The sequence below is a fragment of the Hyaena hyaena genome, unplaced genomic scaffold, assembly GCF_003009895.1.
Source record: "Hyaena hyaena isolate Hyena2069 unplaced genomic scaffold, ASM300989v1 scaffold_526, whole genome shotgun sequence".
Classification (NCBI taxonomy): Eukaryota; Metazoa; Chordata; class Mammalia; order Carnivora; family Hyaenidae; genus Hyaena; species Hyaena hyaena.
Genome location: NW_024081160.1, coordinates 426,637 through 444,186, shown reverse-complemented (window position 1 = coordinate 444,186; position 17,550 = coordinate 426,637).

The window sequence follows — 17,550 nt, the reverse complement described above, 5'->3', positions numbered from 1 at the left end:
AGTTAAGTTAGATGTCTGAAAATATGTGTATCACCAAACCACAATGTTGAAATAGCACTTTTGCAGTCGAGAATAATGGAAGAGAAACCTTTTAACTTCTAGAACTTTACTGTAAAGTATCTATCTTCAAAATATATGTTATTGTCATATTTGTTTCAAGATCATAAATCACTTGCTTAAAATGTGACATTGAGACCCAGAAGAAAATTCAGAAACCCCTCAATCTTGACTTCTCCTTCTTGGTTGTTTTGCTATAGATACCATTGCTTCTAAATATGAGACGTTTCCCAGAAAATATCCTTTTAAAAGTACTTAGTCTTTTTAATTTGATAAATAAGTTTAGTAACAGGAAACTGGCTGCAATTGGTATATTAAACCAAGAAATATTTTTGATATGTAATATTCAGCTGGTGACTTATAAAGACTAAGCACAGGAAATTGAAAGAAGGAAGTATCTGGGTCTTAAAAACACTTGCATAGACCATACATATCCACTGATGGCAGCATGTACCAGATGACTTTATTCTGTTTGTGTTGATCACCATGTTTAATGTGTTCTTAATTGGAAGAATTAATTGATTACTTACCAACTGAAGTAGAGAAAACATTTTATGTTTAAAAGGATTTAAGCATATCTCATATGTCAGTGAAGAAATTATAGAGTAAGACCAGGAAGTAAGTAAAAATCTAATGTATACCTAAGAGATATATTCAGATTTCAAAAGTATTCTATAAACTTGCTCAAAAAATTAAAAATAAAACTACTATATGATCCCACAATCCCATTTGTAGGATTATTTATCTGAAGGAAATAAAATCACTATCTCGGAAAAATCTCTATACTCCTATGTTCATTGCAACTTTATTCATAAATCCAAGAGGTGGAGATAACCTAAGTGCCTATGGATAGATGAATGGATAAAGAAAATGTGTGTGTGTGTGTGTGTGTGTGTTATTATTTTGGAAGTAATATTATTCAGCCATAAAAAAAGGAAATCTTGCCATTTACAACAACATAGATGGACCTCGAGGGCATTCTGCTAAGCGAAATAAGCCCGATGGAGAAAAATAAATACTGTATAATCTCATTTTATGTGGAATCTAAAGAAACAGAACTGGTAGAAACAGACACTAGAATGGCATTTGCTGGGGTGAGGTGCTGGGGAAATGGGGAGATGTTGGTCAAACGGAGCAAACTTCCAGTTGTAAGATGAGTAAGTCTTGGGGATCTAATGTACATTATTGTGTCTACAGGCAACAGTTCTGTATACTTGAAAGGTGCTAAGAAAGCGGATCTTAAATGTTCTCACTGCATGAAAAAAATGGCAATTATGTCATGTGATCTTGGTGTTAACTGACCATACAATGGTAATTACTTTGCACTAGATATATGTATCAAATCATCACACTGTGTAGTTTAAACTTATATAATATTATACATCAAATATATATCAATAAAGGTGGAGGGCAAAAAAGGAGTGCCTCACAGTTTCCCAGCTATCAAATACTTGAAATTAACACTTGGAAAAATAAATATTTGAACTAAAGACTTGAAAAATCTGTCCCCTCTAAATGTTTGGCATTGTTTGTCTATCTTACCTGTCAACTGAGAGGGGGAGAGAGAGAGAGAGAGAGGGAAATACCAACAGAAGGTGAAGGACATCACGGAGGCATAAAAATGGATCTTCAGTGAAGAAAAAATATCTTAGAACTATCTCATGCAATCATCACTAAAAGATCTTTTAAATGCTTACACAGATAAAATGATGACATTTTCGTTTGATAATTTATATATGGGTAACATCAAACATCAAAGTTAAATTTAATCTGTTCCTGGGGCTCTTACTTGTCAAATAGACCTTCCTAGGTGACACAGACCTCTCTGATACTTGTGTTACATAACCGGAACAATAAAAAACAGTGACAAAGAAAATATCAAAAAGCCAAATAATACATAATTCATTCACATGTGGATTTTTATCTTTTTTTCATAACCACCAATGTATTTACATTAATATCCATAATTCCCCTTTTGCTTCTTTCCGTTTGGTTTTGTTTTATGCTTTATCCTTTCCTAAAAAGACTTAAGGAACCTGTGATAGATTGTGCAATTGGCCAGAAGTCTTCATGTCTCTCCGTACCCATGTGCTCTGCAATGTAACTTTCCATACTCCCTTCTTCAGGGGGTGAATACACCGCTACGCTCTCCCCCTTAAATGTGTTCTGGTCTTCAGGAGACTGCAGCATTAGATTAGGGATTAGGTAGAATGGGATTAGGTAGAATGAAGGTGAGCCGATTCCAAAACTGGACCTCAAAGATCTTGTACATTCTATTCATTCTCTTGCAAATTGCCATGTCTACCTAATCAGCTTCTGACTACACCGCTGGATGATAAGAATACACACCCCAGGGGTGCCTGAGTAGCTTCTGACTTTGGCTCAGATCATGATCTCGCAGTTCACGAGTTGGGGACCCGCAACAAGCTCTGTGCTGACAGCTCAGAGCCTGGAGCCTGCAGCCTGTTTCAGATTCTATGTCTCCCTTTCTCCCTGCCCCTCCCTTACTCATGGTCTGTCTCTCTCTGTGTCTCAAAAATGAAAAAAAAATTAAAAAAATATATTTGAGATTATTCTGAATACAATCTTCTCAGCTTATGCCACCCCCAGGGAAGTGGAAATCCTGAGAAAGCAAGACATGAGTTCCAGAGGGAAAGCCACTGAGAAACTAGAAGATTTGTGCAAAGTCAGGGTGGAAGGAGTGATTAGGACTCACTCTAAGCTTCAGGAGGTTGCCTCGATCTGGACTCCAGGCAGAACGAGATACAGAATCTGTGGGGCCAGGTGCGAAATGAGAAGGCAGAGTCCCTTCTTTAAACATTATTACGACTAAAGACAAAAACAGCAGCCATTGATGATACCACCCTGAGGTTCTACTGCATGAGTGGCCCTGTGCACTGCTAAGATCACGGGCTCCCCAGGCGTGCCCTGGCCCCAAGATGCCCTGACCCCAGGATGCCCTGGGAAGGATTTAAGGAGAACTTGGGAGCTCACTCAGGCTATGCAGGTGCCAGATAACCTTCGAAGAAACACAGAAACAAAACCAGAGAAGACCTCACAAGTTGCTTTAAAACTCTAGCTAGGTCTAGCAGAAGCCGATCTCCGCTAGCACCCCTACATTTCCTGTGGGGGGCATTAACCCTATCTTAAATATATTGATGACTATTATAAATTAATTTTCTGCATAGCATGAGCTAATCTCACTTTGTATTACCTAACTCACAGGGACGTCTGGGTGGCTCAGCCGATTAAGCGTCCGACTTCAGCTCACGTCATGATATTGTGGTTTGTGAGTTTGAGCCCCACATTGGGCTCTGTGCTGACAGCTCAGAGCCTGGAGCCTGTTTCAGATTCTGTGTCTCCCTCTCTCTCTGTCCCTCCCCTGCTCATGTCTGTCTTCTCTGTCTCTCAAAAATAAATAAACGTTAAACAAAATTAAAAAAAAAAAAAAAAGAACACACGCCCCAGTCACCTCTTATTGGCCGGTTGACTGCTAACTACAGAGCATACAAATGAGATCATCTGGCCCAGCCAGGGCAGCTAGAATGAGCCAGGTCTAACTTGTTCACTCACAGATTCATGAGGCAAAACCAATGACTGTTCTTGTTTTAAGTGGTTCTTTTGATGTGATGTGATGTGATGTGTGTGTGTGTGTGTGTAGTTTGTTGCACACATGTAGTCAGTTGATTTATCAGTTTACAAAGATGCCTGTGGTGTAATGAGATTAAAGACTCTAAAAATAATAAAAATGAACGTTAAAGAAAACTAGTATATAGAATCTGTAAAATAAAAGCTTGTGTCAGGTTTTAATGAGGAGAGATTATCAGAATTACTTTAAAATGTTACCTAAAAGGGGTGCCTGATTGGTTCAGTCAGTTAAGCGTCTGACTTTGGCACATGTCACGATTTCATGGTTCGTGAGTTCAAGCCCTGCATTGAACTTCACACTGACAGTGCGGAGCCTGCTTGGGATTCTCTCTCTCTCTCTCTCTCTCTCTCTCTCCATTTCTCTCTCCCTTTTGATTGCTTGTGTATGCACTCTCTCTCAAAATAAACAAGTGAACTTTAAAAAAAATAATAAATAAATAAATAAAATGTGACCCAACATAAAATAATGAAGATTCATCATCACCTAAATCATGTGAGAACAAATCTTGACTCTTACTAGTAGGGTTTTTTTTGTGGTTGGACAGATACAATGATTCTGAAATTATTTTTTTTATGTTGTAGAATTGAGCAAACGGGTAAATGTGATAGTGTTAGTATAATCCAGGCTTCTTGCTGTGGAAATAGCAAGGGGGAAATAGTAAGTATACACTGGAGAACACCAAGAAGATCTCAGTGAGATGGACAAAATTATCAGCTGAGCGTGGACATATCATCTTGTCTGATGCAGTTGGTCATAGAAGTCACAAAGACCTATCAGACAAACTTAAATTGAGAATTTGTTTTATATTCTCTCTTTTTGAGAGAAAGAAAAGGATGAATGGGGGAGAGCCTGAGAGAGAGGGAGGGAGAGAGAATCCCAAGTAGGATCTACACTATCAGCACAGAGCCCGATGTGGGACTGGAACCCAAGAACCATAAGATCATGACTGGAGAGACAAGACCACCCAGATTTGCCTCAAATTGAGAAAAAATTATTTTAAAATGTTTTTTTAGGGTTTATTTTTGAGACAGAGACAAACAGAGTGTGAACGGAGAAAGGGTGGAGAGAGAGGAAGACACAGAATCCGAAGCAGGATCCCGACATGGGGCTCAAACCCATGGACTAGACTGCAAGATCATGACCTGAACCAAAGTTGGACACTCAGCCACCCAGGTCTCCTGAGAAAAAATTTATAAAATACCTGTCCTATATTCCAAATATCAGTCAAGAGACAATAACAATCTGAAAAATGAAGAGTTAAAAAAGATGACATAAAGCAATTTATAATCCTAGACTGGATCTGTACCAGAGAAAAACAGAATCCTAAAAATGATACTTTTGGGGCAAATGAAGGAATTAGAACATGGAATGTAGGTTAGATGAAATTACATCAATGTGACATTTTTCGAAGTAGATAACTATACTGTGGTTATGGGTAAGAGCATTATGTTCTTATAAAACACACACTGAAGTAATCAGAGAGAAGGATATGGTATTAAAAATATTTTTAAATGGTTCATAAAAGTAAAAAACACGTAACACTATAAATAAATTATTAAGAGATGAGGCAACATGAAAAAAGAATAAAATATTCTTGGGGCGCCTGGGTGGCTTAGTCGGTTAAGCGTCCGACTTTCGCTTAGGTCATGATCTCGCAGTTCATGGGTTCAAGCCCCGCGTCGGGCTCTGTGCTGACTGCCAGCTCAGAGCCTGGAGCCTGTTTCAGTCTGTGACTCCCTCTCTCTCTGACCCTCCCATGCTCACACTGTCTCTCTCTCTCTCTCTCTCCTAGAAATAAATAAAAAAACATTAATAAAAAAAATTAAAAAAAATATTCTTTATAGATCTGTTCCAATTATCCATCATTACTCATGCACTAAGACTTCTTACTAAATATTAAACTTTATATAGTAAGGTGTGTATATTGTACATAGCCGAAATTAATAAAAGAAAATACTATCTACTCATATAAAAGTAACAGATTTCAGTCATTTGGACAGCTCAGCTTCTCAGAACATACATTAATATTCTCGGTAACTTTTTTATACACTACAATGTACAGATTTCTTTTACTTCTTTTTATTCTGTATACTGTATACAGCTCATAGTTTTGCATCTGACAGGTTCAATTTTTTTTTTCTAAATGTGCATCATTTTACTCTTTAACCTGGGGTGGCAAACTACTCTCCAGGGGTAACTAAATTTTACCTGGTTCAGCAAAGGTGTAAATATTGCCCAAGTTATGGAGGCAGAAACTATCCGTCCCCAATGTTGTTAAGTTAGTTATCTGCAAGGGATTATCCCCTAAGTCTGGCCACTGTTTGAACTTCATTCTTCAAAATGCCTATATTTCGGGAGACTCTTTATCCCCTGGAACATTAAGTTGTTGAGAATTTTAAAGAGTTTTGGTTTAATAAAAAAGTGAAGGCAAAATCCTTTAAAGTTATGACTGTCACAAGAATATTAAATGCAGTAACTTGAAAGATTTAAGGATGATGCTTTGATGAATAGTTTCCTGCATACTTTGGGCTCCATCGCTCTGTGAAATGTGTGCTTGGAGACAAAGTGAGGATGTGTCCAAAGCTCTGCAGACATATTTAATTCAGAGGGTGAACAAGGCCATGAGCCTTTCGCTGTGATAGAATGAGAATCTTGCCTACAAGATGTGAGGGAAGCACTTATAACTACGTCTTCAGACCACCAGACTCCACTGTAGGGGGCGTACATGGCCTGGGTCCTTGTGTTCACATGTTACAGATCCTGGTAACACTAGGGCATACATCATGAAAGGGCCAGAGCTTCAGAGTTTTAATATTGTAAAAATAACAATACCTCCATTTTGGGATACTAGGTGCACTAGCAAGAGATTCTTAAACTTAAATACATAAGAAAGTGTGTTTAAGAAGATAATTGAGATCATGAATTGCAAGACTTCCTTTAATCAAGGTTGACCTGTGTTGATGAGCCCTGGCATCTCGGTGCTTTAGAGGCACTGAGGAAGTGTTTTGACAACAGTAGAGGCACTTGTTTGCTCCTCTCCAAAGACACGGAGTCAGAGTGTAGGTTAAAGTTGTTTTTTTTTTGGGGGGGGGGCGGTGACTTCAGGAAATATTCATTCAACATGCTTTCATTAAGTATCCACAGTGAACCAGGTGCCATTACATGTAAACAGCAGGTGGTGGAGCCTCATATCTTAACTCACTTCCAGTCTATTAAACCACATAAACTATTATCTATGCCTTGAAAGAAAAATACACACGATGGGGGGGAGGGGTGATGGGCATGGAGGAGGGCACTTGTGGGGATGAGCAGTGGGTGTTATATGGAAACCAACTTGACAATAAACTATTTTTAAAAAAAAAGAAAAATACACACAAATTGGGAGAAAGAAAGGTAAAGACTTATCTCTTCTCACAGTTGAGTGGAATTATAAATTCTCTGTGACATGAATCTTTGGCATACTGTCTAATGCTAAATTTATAGTCATCTGTCTCTAAAGCTCAGAGCTCACCAAGGAAGAGCCATTAGTTTGTTTTCTCTTATTAAGCTAAAAAGAATTCTCTGCCACCACAGTCCCCCTCTTACTTGTGGAAGAACTCTCTTATAGATAAAACCACTTCCTCAATTTTGTTCATCTTCACTTATTGCCTATCTTGATGCAAGGCACTCTAGTAAATAATCGTTTCACAAGTAAATGTGCTTTATGTCGTACACTCTGGTGAGTAAATGGATTCAAACTTTGCGAAGGGTGGTTTAGCAACACGTGTCAAATTTTCATTAACGTTAAGAATTTCTCCTCAATTGGGGCACCTGGGTGGCTTAGTCGGTTAAGCGTCCGACTTTCGCTTAGGTCATGATCTCGCGGCTCGTGGGTTCGAGCCCCGCGTCGGGCTCTGAGCTGATAGCTCAGAGCCTGGAGCCTGTTTCACATTCTGTGTCTCCCTCTCTCTCTGACCCTCCCCTGCTCGCGCTGTCTCTCTCTCCTAGAAATAAATAAAAATATTAAAAAAAAAAAAGAATTTCTCCTCAATAATTGCTCTTTCAGGATTTTATGACAAAGACATAATTAGAACCAAAATGGTAGACAATTTATGTCCGAGAGGACAGAATCCTAGAGAAAAATGTGCTGAGTGATAGGCTTACACTTTGCTTTATGTCCCCACCAAATGTCTGCAAAATTCTTACCCTGCACAGGTGAAGTGCATGAGGAACTAGACAGACCAAAGCTGAACATTCGGGTGTAGCTTTCAGTGAGTTTCCAACATGGAGGAGACCGAAATCAGAGCCCAGCATCTGAGATGTGTCTGGAACTCTGGCTCCACCATGCTTCCAAGTTCAGCATTTGGGGGCAGAAGCTTCAGAATTTCAGCCCGAGTTTGTATTAGCCCAGACTCACACTGGAATGAAACCATTTATTGCCCTGAAGCTGTCTAATTCAGGGTCCATCCTGGGGCAGTTTCAGCAATAAATTCTGAAGCTTCTGCCTACCCCTGATTCTCCCCTGCAGCTACTGCACGGCCCCCAAATGCTGAACTTAACTGAGGAACAAGAGGGAAATGGTGGGGGAAAGGGAGAGAGGCAAACCATGAGAGACTCTTGAATGCTGACAAAAACTGAGGACTGATGAATGGGGGGGAGGGGGATGGCATGGAGGAGGACACTTGTGGGGATGAGCACTGAGTGTTATGTGGAAACTTATTTGACAATAAACTATTTGTAAAAAAAAAAAAAAAAAAAGGATGGATGACACGTAGAACTTCCAAAGGAGGAGGGGGTGCTGAGTCAACAGGTCCCACTTCCATTCACTCAAGATCCCAGAAGAAAAGGAGAGATGGAGACAGACATGTGATAATTTGCCCAAACCAATGAGGAAATCAACTCTACAGATTTAAGAATCTTAGTGCAGCTTAAATATGTAATTATCACAGCTTGACGGGTCAAGTAAAAATGTTATTACTATTATTCCAATTATTACTGCTGCCTTGCTATGACCACTGATGCTGTCACTATTACTATTAGTGGCACCGCCATCGCTACTACAGCTGCTGCTACTGCTGCTGTTACTAAGTCCGCCTACCACCGCTCCGGGCACTCCTGATGTTACTACCCCTGCTATTGCCAACACTACAGCTATGGCTGCTGCTGCTACTATTACTACTGGTGCTGGTACTACTGCTTCTACTGTCCCCACAAGTACCGCTCCTACAACTGTTCCCGTCTTCGCTATCGCTATGACCAGTATTATGACTATTGCAGATGTGACTATTGCAACTATCCCAACCACTCTCACCACTAGTTACTACTAATTCGTGTAATAATTATAAAAGCAGATGGATTATAGTGCTTACCGCGTGTCTGATCCTATTTGCTTTACCCATGTTAACTTATTTGATCCTCACAGAAATCCCAGAAGTAGGTGTCATGCTATATCACAACTCTTCTAGAGCATGACGAATACAGACATATGCTAGTTACTACTAGGGTGTATCCTTATGCAATTCTGCGCTGAGGCACAAGGAAGGAGACACAGAACAGCTTCTCGCTGAGTCACATATCTAGTCTTAGCCAATGAGCTACAGGCATGACATTTGGCTGTCTTGGCCGGCACGGCCTGAGTCAGTGTGAGATCTCCGTGCCTTCTCTCTACCTCAATGACAGCAAAGGTCCCATGTTCCAGGCGACATGGCTAGAAAATGGTGAAGATGAGTGACTCTTTGGGTTTGCATCGGTGGGTGATTTTGTGGAGCAGACTACTCCCCCCCCCACCAGCCCAGCAGCTTTGCATCTGTACCTCCAGCTAAAAATTGACCCCTCTTTGGTTAAGCTACTGAGGCAGGTGTGTATTGGTTACTTCCACATAGTCTAGCTTATCCAGACTAACATAAGCCTGCATTGAAGTCTGAACTTGTATCATGGGAAGGCATGCCATAGAGCAGTTTATGAATATAAATAAAAGAATCCTTAAAAACCTTTAAAATGGAGGGGCACCTGGGCGGCTCAGTCGGTTAAGTGTCCGACTTTGGCTCGAGTCATGATCTCACAGCGGGCTGTTTGTTGATGGCTCAGAGCCTGGAGTCTGCTTCAGATTCTGTGTCTCCCTCTCTCTCTCTCTCTGCCCTTCCCCTGCTTGCACTCTGTCTCTCTCTGTCTCTCCAAAATAAATAAATGTTAAATAATAATAATAATAAAATGGAGTCCAGTAAGATATTACAAGAGTGCTACGTAATGACAAGATAATGTTAATTTCAGAATCATGGGTGGTCCAATGTCAATAAAGCTATTAATGGGAGGCAATAGTTCACAGTTTACATGGCAAAGCATTTCATAGAACTCCACGCCCATTCTTGCATGTAACAAACAGTAAAAGAAAACAAGCCCTCCCACTAAAGCCAAGGATTGGAAGGAAATAAGGTTGCCATGCTGAACTCTATCTCGCTTGCCTCATCTCTTCGAAGACTCTAGACACAGAGGTGAAGCTCAGGTATGCAGACCTGAACTAAAGCAGAAACCGGCAAGGATCTATTCTCAGCCACTGCATGAATTCAACTGCACACCAAATATGAATATAAAAGCACAAATCTTTTTTTTTTTGTCAGTCCTGTGCTAATAAAAATCAGTAATTTACCTAAACTAAATTAGAAATGACAACTGACAAATCAGTTAAAGTCAGGCATATAAATATACTGGGTTGTAGTAATGTTGTCTTTATTTGTTCTATATGTGTGGATTGCTTTTTTTTTTAATATTTTTTAATGTTTGTTTATTTTTGAGAAAGAAAGAGAGACAGAGAATGAGCAGAGCAGGGGCAAAGAGGAGAGACACAGAATCTGAAGCAGGCTCCAGGTTCTGAGCTGTCAGCACAGAGCCCAATGTGAGGCTTGAACTCTTGAACTGTGAGATCATGACCTGAGCTGAAGTCAGATGCTTAACCGACTGAGCCACCCAAGCACCCTGGATTGCTTTTTGTACACCAAATATTGTGCTAAATTTTGGAGAGGTAAATATGAATATGTAATAATCCCTCAAAATATAGCACAATAACCTTGGCTAGGAGACAGTTGCCAAACCAGATAATCCCATAGCAGGATACCTCACTGGGAGTCTGTTGAGGATGTCAAGAAAGCTCAAAGGGACCAAGAATCTGTCTTGGAGGACATTGTTAAAAATGGCTTGAAGAAAACATGTAATTTCATTTCTTCTATTTCCTGTGAAATGAGAGCAGTCTTTCAGCATCCCTGTGCTGAAATGACAATGAAGTCCCTTATAACAATTTCCCAAAGGAACTAGAACTTGAATGGACAACACTAGAAAGATGAGCTGATCTCATGGATTTTGTTAGCACCATATCTCCCACTGAAGTGCTTGGCTTTCTCCATTCAACATGACAAGTGCCCACGCCAGAGTTGGGTAAGAAGTCGGGGAAAATGGCAAATTAGTGTCCAGCCCTCAAAATCTATTTTCTCCTCCCTTTACACAGGGCATATTGGTCTTGTCAGAAGACTTGGTTTTTGGTGAGTGGAAACATCAGAAGCATAGACATGACAAGCATCAGTTTCTGTCCAATATGGTAAAGAACTAAGGATGGCCTGCAGCATCAATGAGTATGACTTGCTCACTCTTTTGTTAACAATCTATTGATCACATTCAGGAATAATAAAGTACTTATTATGTTATATGAAGACCCTGAGAACACCACGAATTAAGGAGTACAACCTATTTCATAAACTATGATAATGATTTTCAGAACTTCAGACTGTGCATATGAATGTATGTCCTCATGATAGCAAATGTAATGGATAGATGGACAAACGTGTTTCAGAGTAATTTAAGACACCTGTGGCTTGATGGCAGTTTATAGATTGGTAGGTTGTGAGGTATGGAGGTGTCTGGGTAACTGATAGACCAACCTTGGCCTAGAGGTGTGTGTCAGTCATTAGGGGGTAAATGTATTGATCAGCCTGGATGTGGGGCTTATCACGACAACTCAGGCCAATACAAAAGAGTCCATAAGATAGTGAGAAATCAGCTGAAGACGCCATGAAGATGTGAAGGTTGTCCCTCACATGCGGCAGATATCAAGTCAATATGTGTTAATGGACTGACTGCACGGCAACATTAACATTAAAACGACTTGAGCAGGCATCTTGTGAAATAGAATTTGCTTATAGGTGAGACATCCCAAGAGCAGAATTCTTTGGACTTGACGACGTCACTAAGATCCCTTTTCAAAGTGCTAAAATCTCAAACTCGGTTGAGAAGACAATTCCTGAATCTTTTTTCCCAATAATTCGTGCAGGAAATATTGAGAAGAGTTGTGGATTTCAAACAGCTCAACGAAGCCATTGGCAGCTCAAAACCTTCAGAGAATCTCAGATTTACATCATAAATAAGACAAACACTTTATATCATGGCATTTTCACTATAATACATGAAAAAACATGTGGGGCCGTGGGTTCCATGAGTTTCAGAGTGTTGATTTAACTTCCCTCTTGGTACAAAATAGTCAGTGGGATGAATAACTGAAGTGGATAGTACTGTTTTGGGGTGATTTAGTCACTGTATTTTAATTGCAGATTTAATGCATTAATAAAGGATTTGTGGCAGAAGCATGTGGGGAGAAACATGCTTGCAAATCACAAGTAATTTACAATGCTGCTGCTGAGAACATTATTACCTCCACTACAAAAATATCCATTTTAACTGTTTCATATTTCACTAAGACGCCGAAGTGCATCATAAGCCTTTATTGGGAAATCAACGGCCATTAAAGAAAATTAATTTCTATGAGTTGTTGACGCTTTATAACAATTTAATAGTCCAATCACTATAAACTTTATACCCTGCATATAGATGGGTGTAAATATTTTAATAAATCTTATGAATAAATATGTAACTTTAGGAATGAATCAATTTGCTAGGGGTGTAGATGTGCTGCACTCTTAATGGTCCAAATGTATTACGAATCAGTAATGGTGTACTTTCTTATTCCTGAATGTGATCAATAGATTGTTAACAAAAGAGTGTGCAAGTCATACTCATTGATGCTGCAGGCCGTCCTTAGTTCTTTACCATTTTTGACAACACTGACATATGAGGTCGGATGTTTCATTAAAAAAAGGTGGGGGGGGGTGTGAAAAATCCCACAAGGATGATTTGTTAAAATGCTATTTTCTTTTTTAAAAAATTTTTAAATGTTTATTTTTGAGAGACAGAGACAGAGCCTGAGCAGGGATAGGGGGGTGGACAAAATGAGAGGGAGATACAGTCTGAAGCAGGCTCCAGGCTCTAAGCTGTCAGCATAGAGCCCAATGCGAGGCTCGAACCTGCCTGTTGCCAGATCATGACCTGAGCGGATCAGATGCTTAACAGACTGAGCCACCCAGGTGACCCTAAACCACTATTTTCTATACCAGGTATACAAACCTAAATCTGGAAAACGATCTGCCTCTAATAAAGTGAAATTATTTTTTCAGGAACCTTAATAACATCCTTCAAATCTATCTTTAATCTAATTACTCTCTTAAGAAGCTTAGTAAATAAAATATTTTCAACATTGTGCTCATTTTCACTATAAATATTTGTCTTTATGTAATTCACTTTGGTGTCCACATGGAGGAATATGCTGAAGACAGAGTTCCTTCTGCCAGGAGTGTTGATGTGAGGAAAGATGGCTACTCTTCTGGCGGCCATTTTGGTACGTGAGGCATTCTATGACTTCATGCCATAGGTGAAGGTAGATACAGAAGATTCAAGTACATTGGAGCCTAGTCAACTTTGTGGAGCTGTTTCCTAAGCCTGGACAGCTGACTTTCATGGGTCTTTATTATGAGAGAATAAGTCCTCGTGAGTACAGACCTCTGAAGTCAGGCTTTGTTACTAGGAGCTGAAACAAAACCTGATATAGAAAGGTCAGAACACTATATATAGAGTACATATAAACTGTGATCATAACTGAGATGAATTAAAGATTTATTTAGCTAGGAAAAAGAGAAACATTGCAAGCTAACCAAATAAGTCTTTGTAAGTCACTAGCAATTGCGACTGCATGTCACTAAAATCATCACAGTAAACCTAACAGGTCATGAGAAGAAAATCGTAATTAAGTATTCCTAAAAATCATCTTTACTCTGAATTTATAGAGCATAATGATTGTATAATGCATTTGGCAGTTACATGGTTTGCTGACCTTGTTCTGGAAAACCATAAAATATCTGTCTAGAAAAGCATCAATCATTTATTAGGGAGAACTTAAAATATTACTTCACGAGAAAAATGTATGGCGAGAGACTTCCATGTTATTAATCGCCTGGAAACACCAATTGTATTAGGTGTTTATTTTCTTACCTAAACGTATAGTCTCATTACCACTCGTATAAGACCCTCCAGCTCTAAACAGCAGCTGAGTGTGGAAGGGGGGTTGTCCCCCTGTTTGCCTTGAAAATCAAATCAGTGAGACAAGTCGTGTTTTGACATCGTTCCCGATTTCAGAAGGATGTAGACCGAAGGAAGTGTTTCCTTCATTTCCTAGAGAGACAAATGATGCCTTTCTCATTTTGCCACTAAGGTGATGGGGGCAGGGAGGATAATGAAAAGAAAGAACCAATGAAGGGCCCCCCGGGTGACTCAGTTGGTTAAGCATCTGACCTCAGCTCAGGTCGTGATCTCACGGTTCGTGTGTTTGAGCCCCGTATGGGGCTCTGTGCTGACAGCTCAGAGCCTGGAACCTGCTTCAGGCTAATAAATGTTAAAATCCCTGCTTGGGATTCTGTGTCTCCCTCTCTCTCTGCCCCTCCCTCCTCATGCTCTCCTTCTCTCTTGAGGGAGACAGAAAGAACAAAAACAAAAACAAACAAACAAAAAAGACAGAAAGAACAAACTTTCAAAAAAAAAAAAAAAGACAGAAAGAACAAACTTTCATGACAGCACATAGAGCATGAAACATCTTGAGTGTCATGTAATGATCCACAGCTGCACTTGGGGATGGAAAACTAAGGTACAAAATGCTACCAATGAGACACTAATGGAAAAATTTATATTCTGATCATTTATTTTCATCTGTCACTTTTGTATATTTATATCACTTTTACTTAAATAATTTGAAGCAGTGTAGAGCTAACTACCCTCAAACAGTATTATTCACAGAGAATTTTTTTGAAAGCTGTTTGACAAAATGAGGAAAGGACAAAATTTAAGAGAATTTTATGGAAGGACACATCTTCATCTGAACATAAAAACCTGGGTCAGCCATTGGGGCTGTACGGAATTTAGCTTGTTATTCTTCTTGACTGATCCTGCTACATCAACTGTTTGCTGGATTCCATTTTAAACAATTGGTAAGTAATATGGCTGGCTTAAGGAGAAAATATTGAAAAATATACAATTCCAAAAACACTGAAACAGAGCAAACATTTCAATGTATTTGTTGATAAGGAAAACATATAGATAATAATGGCCAAATTCACCAACATGTTTGAGTTTCAATTTCAACATCTTCATGGCGGTTCAGTAAATACATTTATTTTACTGTTACAATGGCAAGATTGCTCTGAAGAGATGATTTTGAAAATAGAACTAAATTTTAGTGACATTGGCAAATAATACGGAATAGGAAGCCCTTTAGATAAGAGCCATTTGGGAGAAATTGTTTCAAACATTTCTAATAGGCAGAACTTGTCTCACAAAAATAATGCATTGTAAAGAGTTGGAATGATCATCTAATTGGGTACTACAAGAAAACAGTTAACTTTCTGGAGGAAAAAAACAAAAACCAAAAAAATAAAAAACCAACCCTGTCATTTAATACAGGTGTTGGATGAGAAAAACCACATTACTGAATGTTTTAAAAGAAAGCAGCAACCAGAACATGGAGAGAGTGCTCTCCAGAGAGGCTGGTTATGATCCAAATTAATAAAAATGAAGTCACGAAGCCCCCAAATCATTTCCTGTCTCCTTATACCTCTATGTTCTCTCTCTTTCATTCTCTTACACACTATCCCTTACCTTGGCTCCCTTCTGGCTTTACCGGTGGTATGCTAACAAAGATGCATCTCAATCCAAAGTCATTGTGGGTATAAAAGAATATAAGAATATGAGTATATTTTTATACCTACAGTGGGTAAAATAGAGTGCAAATTCGGCCATACACAAGTACATGACATTGTCACTAACAAAATCATTAGAATTAATATGTAAAACACAAATACTTGAAATACAAAGAAACACAAATGACGTTTTTTGTTTTTTTTATTTTTATTTTTATTTCTAGGAGAGAGAGAGAGAGAGAGAGACAGCGTGAGCAGGGGAGGGTCAGAGAGAGAGGGAGATACAGACTCTGAAACAGGATCCAGGCTCTGAGCCGGCAGTCAGCACAGAGCCCGATGCGGGGCTCGAACCCACAAACCGCGAGATCATGACCTAAGCGAAAGTCGGACGCTTAACCTACTAAGCCACCCAGGCGCCCCCACAAATGATGTTTTAAAAGTTAATTCTTCTATCAATAAAAATTTTAACATTTGGCAAAATTTGAGTGCTGTCGGATAGTAGCTGGCATTATTAGAATAATTCACTGCGTTACAAATCTCCATTGTTCCCACAGGTTGAATTTTTACTGTCAGTACTAACGCTGCTCAGTATTTTCTAACATAACATCCCTGAGGAATTTTACTTGCAACTTAATCCATGAAAAAAAAAAAGTGTTCTCATGCAAATACAATAAGGAACTGACAACAATATACATCAGAAAGTAAAATGCACCCATAAGGAGGAATTAAACACTGAATAGCTCATCCATTTGCATCTTAGCTTTTTTTCAATTTTAGTTAGTTTTTTGTTAGTGCTTTGATGCAGACCAGAGATGATACTATTATTGATTCTGCTGGAGTACTTACAATCAGAGTTGCACATTCTATCTAGATTTTTCTGTTGCCTTTCAATCATTTGAATTGATGGCTTTTGAAGTAAGAGACTTTACAAGTTTGTTTTACTGTCATGGAAAATGTAGAACTACAATAAATGCTAAGTTATTTCATTAACCTAAAAATCTACCAAAGAACCAATAGTTGGTCTCCTGTTTTTTGCATAATGACAATGAAGACCAACTGTCATTGATGTTTTAAGTATTATCAACTGTCAGGGCGCCTGGGTGGCTCAGTTGGTTAGGTTCCAACTTCGGCACAGGCCATGATCTCATGGTTTGTGAGTTTGAGCCCCGTGTGGGGCTCTGTGCTGACAGCTCAGAGCCTGGAGCCTGCTTTGGATTCTGTGTCTCCCTTTCTGCCCCTCTACCACTCACTCTCTATCTCTGTCTCTCTCTCAAAAATGAACATTTAAAAAAGTGTTTAAATATTATCAACTGTAGACACAGTGTAGACCAACAATTTGGAGTATAAAAACATCAACTTTCATTTATTCATCAAGACATAATTGTTTTCTGTATCATGTTCCATGGTTGCATAATGCAAGATATTTCCTTGGTGAACAAATACCAAATTCCTGTGTTTGATTAACAGGTGCAATGATCTGATGTAACATTCTTCTCAATAAAATCTGTATTTTCTTTATTAATATGTGGGTCTTCAAGATGTTTAGTCCTCTATGAGATAAAACTACAAGACTTAATTATTACTGCATACCTTGCATAACAATTTATTTATCCACAGTTAATTAGAGAAGCTGCATAGAGATCTCACATAACAGGGAATTTACCTTCTTTCTGGTCATGGAGACCTCATGCCAAGTTAACATATGTGCCAGTGACAGAAAATATTATCTGTTAGATTATAAATTAAAATAACAACATTAATTCCACTCAGTTATATATATTTTTTATTTATTTAATATGTCGT